Source organism: Triticum dicoccoides, chromosome 7B, assembly GCF_002162155.2.
Source record: "Triticum dicoccoides isolate Atlit2015 ecotype Zavitan chromosome 7B, WEW_v2.0, whole genome shotgun sequence".
In the NCBI taxonomy this organism is placed as follows: Eukaryota; Viridiplantae; Streptophyta; class Magnoliopsida; order Poales; family Poaceae; genus Triticum; species Triticum dicoccoides.
This window is the reverse complement of record NC_041393.1, coordinates 699,772,621-699,779,643: the sequence shown is the minus strand read 5'-3', so window position 1 is coordinate 699,779,643 and position 7,023 is coordinate 699,772,621. Positions and strand designations below refer to the sequence as shown.

Genomic DNA, 7,023 nt, shown 5'->3' with positions numbered 1-7,023 from the left:
GTGAGCCCTTCATCTCCGCTGTGAGATTTAATTTTGATCCCGTATAATGTTTTTATGAAACTTTATAGCTAATTTTATTATTCTCATCAACAATTAGGAGTCTAGCATTGCAAGATCTGAATCATGTCTTCACTTAGAAAACATGAATCTGATTATCAAAAGGGTTTGAAGAAACAAAAAATCAAGGACTTAACTTAGTCTCAGTTTGGAATATGGACAAGTATGTTATTAAAAAACCACAAACGCCCTCTGATAATCAGTCGTTTGATCAAGAGCATGCACGTGATAATAATGTTGAATATGATCCTAGCCCTATAGATAGTCAGACAGATTGAAAATAATATTGCAGGTGAAGAAAATCGTGATAACATCGAGGCTAGTAATATTGATGGCAACTTGAATATTGCACCTAATGCGGATGTTGGTGATTCTTTTCATGACACAACAAAGAATTTACTGAATTGGCCACAATAGCACTTGAGAGTGAATTATTGGAGAAGATTGATTATGATGATATTATTGAAGATTTTATCTCAAGGAACACTAAAAGAATGATGTTATTTAAGCGAAGATTTTACAACCAAGAATAAGTATAATTCTTTATATATTTTCCATTGGTGTGTAAGGTATTCTAATCTGAATATTATTATAGTTATATTCATATAGTTTTTTAAATGAGGTAAGGCCCATTTTAGAGTTTTGCACAGGGCCTCGGATTTCGCCGGCCCTACGGCGGTAGCTCCGGTAGCCTTGCCTCACCTGACTCAAGGACGTTCATATGGCCTGCCCGACGGACGGCCGCTCGCTCCGGTCCGGAAGTGCACACCAGAGCCCAACGACGAGCATCCGCTCCATCCACCACTCGTCGTCCTCGACACTCCTTAGCCGCGAGTCCGCCGTGTCTAGGATTTTATCCCTGCCGTACTGGCTCCACACCCATTTGAGCAGCGAGAAGTGTTTCCCCGCGGTTTCGGTGACCGGCAGCCGGCCGGAGACGATCTCCAATAGGACGATGCCGAAGCTATACACCTCAGAGTCGGTGCTGGGGCGGCGGGTGTTGACGAACTCCGGGTCAATGTAGGCGGCGGTGCCGAGCACGGCCTTGGTGGTCTGCATTAACCCGGTGCCATGGTCAACGAGCCGAGCTAACCCGAAGTCCCCGAGCTTGGTGCTTAGCGACGAGTCGAGCATGATGTTGCTGGGCTTAATGTCGTCGTGCACGATGCACTGCTCAAACTCTCTGTGGAGGTAGGGCAACGCCGATCCCAACCCGAGGATGATGTTGTACCTCTGTGGCCATGTCGAGCATCTGTTGTTGTTGTAGAGATACTTGTCTAGACTGCCCTCCGTGACCAGCTCGTAGACGAGGAGGAGCCCTTGCGGCTGTCGCACCAGCCCAGCAGCTGCACAAGGTTGCGATGCTTTAGTCTGCTGATGATCCTCACCTCTGCCTCAAACTCCCTCCGCCCCTGCGCCGATGACTGTGCTGATAGCATCTTTACAGTCACCGCCCGACGGTCGGCAGCGTGTTTGAGTGTGAGGTGACCCCCGTAAACGCCCCCGAAGCCGCCTCGTCCCAGCTTCTTCTCCTCCGCGAAGTTGCTTGTTGCGGCAACGAGCTCGCGGTACGTGTACCGCCCGGGGCCGCCGGCAGCTACACCTCTCTCGAGGCCAGCTCTGTCGACATACTGTTCTTGGCCATGCTCATTTGCTCTTATTTTCTTGTGTCGCCGCCATACCACAGCCGCACATACCAAGAAAAGATGTACAGGAACTAGTACAGATAGTAGGAATTTTACCAAATTTTTGTAGCTGTTGCTGGTCGGAAGATCAGGTACAGGAACTGCAAAACAGGAAATTCACTTGGAGCAATGAACAAAGTAACCCGACGATGAGCAAGCTGGACAGCTTTTTTTGCAATGAGGACTGGGATATTGAGTTTGCCACGCACATACTGCATGCCCTCTCCTCATCATTTTCGGACCACTGCCCCCTCCTTGCTAATGATGTTGGACCAAAGAAGCCTAAATCCTTCCGCTTTGAAAATTACTGGACAAAAATGCCAGGGTTCCAACATGTCGTTTCCGAGGCATGGAATGAGATTTCATGTCATGTTGAGCCATACCAGCGGCTATTCCACAAGCTAAAGAGAACAGGCCAAAAACTGCGTTCCTGGAGTAAGACCCTTTTTTCGAACGCCAAGGTCCAGCTTCACATGGCTCTTGAGGTTATTCTTCGTCTTGACCTCGCTGAAGAACAAAGAGAGCTTAGCCCGGAGGAAAGGGACCTTCGGAAAAGATTAAAAAGAAGGATAGTTGGCTTGGCGGTGCTCGAAAAATCCAGAAAAAGACAAATCTTGCGAATCACAAACCTTAAAGAAGAAGACGCCAACACCCGCTATTTCCACCTTCGTGTCAATCACCGGAGGAGAAAAAAATGTATTCATCGCCTCAAACACAATCAGGGCTGGGTCACCTCTCACGAAGACAAAGAGAAGATTGTTCACAGCCACTTCAAGAACTTAGCCAAAAATGGCCCTACACGTACCATCGACGTCAATTGGGGTCTGTTGCCAACTCCTAATTGCGATCTTCAAGGCTTGGATGAGGCATTCACTGAGGAGGAGGTCAACGCAGCGGTGTTTGAATTACCAGGTGACAAGGCGTCGGGACCGGATGGCTTCACGGGCACTTTCTTCAAAGCATGTTGGAACACAATCAAGCCTGACATCATGTTGGCAGTCAATCGTTTCTCCAACCTTCAGACTGCTCACCTACACTAGTTGAACTCGGCTGATGTTGCTCTCGTCCCGAAGAAGGATGGGGCTGAGGATATTTCCGACTTCCGCCCTATAAGCCTAATTCATGCCATTGCAAAGCTCATTGCTAAGATGATGTCCAAAAGGCTGACTCCTCATATGAATGACCTGGTCTCCCAAGCTCAAAGTGCTTTCATTAAGAGGAGATGTATTCACGACAATTTCATGTATGTGCGCAACCTGGCGAGACGCTTGCACCGCAATAAGACCCCGGCTCTTTTGTTCAAGATTGACATCAAGAAAACGTTTGATTCGGTGCGTTGGGACTACCTCATGGACTTTCTGAACCATCTAGGCTTCCCACCATGGTTTCGTGGTTGGGTGTCTGCCCTCTTGTCTACAGCCTCATCACGCGTTCTGCTCAATGGTGTACCCGGCAACCCCTTCAAACTTGGACGTGGGCTCAGACAAGGGGACCCTCTGTCCCCACTCCTCTTCGTGTTGGCCATTGATCCGTTGCATCACATACTGGAGAAGGCCACATCGCAAGGTCATCTTCATCCCATTGGCGGGCAGGCTATGACGATCCGGGCTTCACTTTACGCGGATGATGATGTTGTATTTATTGCCCCTCTCAAGGATCACACGTGTAGTACTTGTTGAGCGTGTAGCACAAAATAGCTGCGATCACACGTGTGAGCAGTTTTAATGCTCGCCCACACATGACCCGTGTGGGCTGCGCCTTCCCATTATACCACACAAGGCGTGTGGGTGGATCTTTAATATGTCACACGCGTGGCAGAAGGCGTCCAAATATAATGTATACATCTTTGTAGATATGCATAGAGACATCGTCTGACTCTCAAGATTCCTACAATTTACTCTCTTTGTTACAGATTACTCCTTAAGTTTGATCAAGTATTGTCAACTTAAAGAAGGTTAAGTTATTCAAACAATTTAGAAGTGACCCAGTGCTCCCGTCGGCGTCAATACCACGGCCGGCCACCACGCCTCCGTGGCGTACGCTGCGTAGAGGCAATGGACACATCTATCAAGTTCCAGAATCCAGATGTCTACGGCCGGTGAGTGGGAACGCGTCCAGCTCCGATGGTGCATGTGCATGAATCCATCCAATCATCCATCATTCCAGTTCTCGACCCTTTCACGACCGCACAACTGGTCAAGTAATCTAGAGCAGAGAAGGGAAGAACATGAATCATCGGAACGTCCTACATTGCCCTCTCAGGGACGCCTTGTACCGGTAGACGGCGCCAATTCACTAGTCCTCGAACATGAGGCACGGCCCTACAAGCTGCCATCGTTCCGATACAGTAGAACCACGAACCGATGGTATATTTGCATGGGCCCACATGTACATATATGAGAGAAGAGGACAAGCTGGATAGATATTTCTTCACCTCCTTGTGATTATCTCTCGTCTACCATTCCTCACAGTATATGCTATCGTCGGCCAGAGACGATTTAATCGAGGTCCAGAGACTGTCGTGTCTTGAATTTTTGTAGTTTTCTAGCTAACCATAAGTTGTTTTGTGTTCAAACAAGCATCCTGGGCTGATGGTTTAGCTGCCCACATATTTTCCGAATTGTGTGACTAAAAACTATCACTTTCAGATAATGACCAGTTTAAACGATTTAAACGTGTTTATGACAGGCGGGGCCCATCTGACAGTGTTAGCGTGGCGGGAAAGTCAACTTCGTTTTTGCAGACAGTTAAGTAGACTGTTATGACAGGTGGGGCCCACATCAACCTTCTTCTTCGTCCTCTCTTTTTTTTTTGGCATTTCAACAAACACTTTCAGTGCATGGAGGCTGTAGGACTATTGCCGAGGCCACCGGCGAGGTGTGCCTGCTGGCCACGGCGGATAGCTATGGCCTGCTAGGTCGAATTTGCCTCATCACGGCCCACCCTCACCATCTTCCTGTGGCAGCTTCTCGCGCTCGCCGTCGCGGCCCCGCTTCTATTCGCCCACCTCCTGCCCGCGCTCGCCGTCGCGGCCTGGCTCCTATTCACCGCAGCTACCGCGGCAAGGAGTCAGCCACAGCAGGGAGAGGCAGTGGATGCTGCTCATGGCCTACCTTCAGCTCGATAACAGTGGCGGCAATGGGACCGGGTGGGGGCACCCGACGCGGTGTCCGACCAGGATCCGACGAGGACGCCGATGAAATCACCCCTAACCTCCACTCTAGACTTGTCCATCCCATGCACCCGAAGGCTGGCTGCCCATCCCCTGCGCCCAAGGCTTCTTTGTTCGCCCGTGGAGCTCCACTACCAACGCTGATCCATGCTGCTCGGCCCCGCATCACCATCGAGCAGTAGCTCGGGGCGCTCGACGCGGTGGCCGACCAGGCGGACGCCGCGGCGCGCGCGGTGGCGTGGTTGCTGCTCGCGGCCTACCTGCAGCTCAAGCACGGTGACAGCAGGGAGGAGTGCTTCGCCGCGCCGCTCAAACTCTGGTGGGCGCTCTTCCTTCTCCTCTCCATCCACACCGCGGCGAGCCTCTGCTACCGGCTCCCCACGCCCACTCTTCCGTGGGCGCGCAACGACGTTGAGGTCCTCGCAGCCAGTGATGCCAACCCCGCGCTCAGCAGCCCCAACGGCACACGTCCAAGCTGGCTATCGACATGCCACGACGGGGAGCCACGGCGGCGAGTAGAGGGGAGGAGAAACGACACTCGAAGGACACCACCAGCCGCCGGCGACCCCGCACCTACGCCGCCTTTCCCCGGACCCCTGGATGAGCTCGAGCTCCACGATGGAGGCGGCGATGACGGATGCGCTCCTCTCTGCACATGAGGTGCTTTTTAAAATGCCACAGAAAGAGAGAGAGAAGGAGGAAAAGGATGACGTGTGGGCCCCACTTGTCATGACGGTCACTTAATGGTCAGACTAAACGGTGTTGATTTTTTCGCCGCATCATCCCTGACAGACGGCCCCACTTGTCATAAACGTGTTTACATCGCCTAAACTGGCCATTATCTGAAAGTGGTAGTTTCTAGTCATAAAATTACAAAAAATTGTAAATTTTCGATCACTTTCAAAATGTGGTAGTTCTGTGGGATGGATGTCTGAAATGTGGTAGTTTTTTGTCAAACACTTTCTCATGTTTGTCCCTTCATTTGAGAGGAATGCAGCTTCAATTGCAAAAGGTGGTTGCAAGTTGCACTTACTGTCTTCTCATTTTCTAACATTTGTCTAATCCCGAGACCAAATGCTCCTCTATGAACAGTTAAAATACGAATATAGGAAAACATAACAAAATGAATATTTGATAACAAACATGTCTTAGTTTTCTTCATTCCGTGCAAAATTTAGTGATGAAATCACATTCTTTGAGGTCTAGAAAAAAACTATAACCAAACAAACACAATAAAACGCATTCAAAATTAGTCATTTTTGCTGTACCATTTTCCTTTTTTTCCTAGAGCAGTAGAAATGATTTTTCTTCATGAAAATATGCACGTTAGACATTCAAAATTGTTTATTGCCAAAAACAGAATTTATATATTTTTACTATTTTTTCTTCTGGTTTAGTGTTAACAAAGATGCATTTGAGCCCGGGAGAAGAAATTACATGTCCAGAACAGGGGACCTAATGTCAAGGTGAATCATAACATATTTTTGGTGCAACGAAAAACCATAGGACATTTGAAGGTAAGAACTATTGTTTTCCAGGTTTGCGCACATATTGATTTTATTTTTGGTTTGTTGCAACACACGGACACTTTGTCGGTTTATTATAACTTATAAGAGATGTCATTTTTTTATTACGACATGGCATTAATATTATTAAGAGATGGTGTCATTCTTTGTAAAGAGATAACATTTTTATATTAATAGATGGCATTTTTTATTATTAAGAGATGACATTTTGTTTTAAGAGATGGCATTTTTAAATTATTAATACATGGCATTTGAAGTTTTAGATGGCATTTTTTTATTAAGAGATGGTATTCTTTTATCATGGCATTTATTTTCGTTCTTTTGTGTTGAAATAGCAACTCAAACTATATGACCATGACAAGTCTAATTTTTTTAACATTCATGGTTAACTTCTGATATTAGAGGAGTGCATTTGTTTTCATAAATTTAGAACATGGCATTTAAAATAATAGATTTTCTCCATGTTTTTATAAAAAATGTTTTTTGCGGGTTCATGGCATTTTTTTAATATAAAAGATCATCTAACTGGTCGATTTGTGTCAATCGCGGGTCACACCGGCCTGGCAGGCAGCGAACAATCGGA

At 47.5% G+C, this 7,023-nt stretch overlaps 1 pseudogene; it reads right to left on the bottom strand.

Annotated features, from left to right (window-relative positions):
- Positions 1 to 727: 727 nt before the first annotated feature.
- LOC119339439 lies at positions 728 to 2,733 on the bottom strand (annotated as a pseudogene).
- Between the last annotated feature and the right edge of the window lie 4,290 nt (positions 2,734 to 7,023).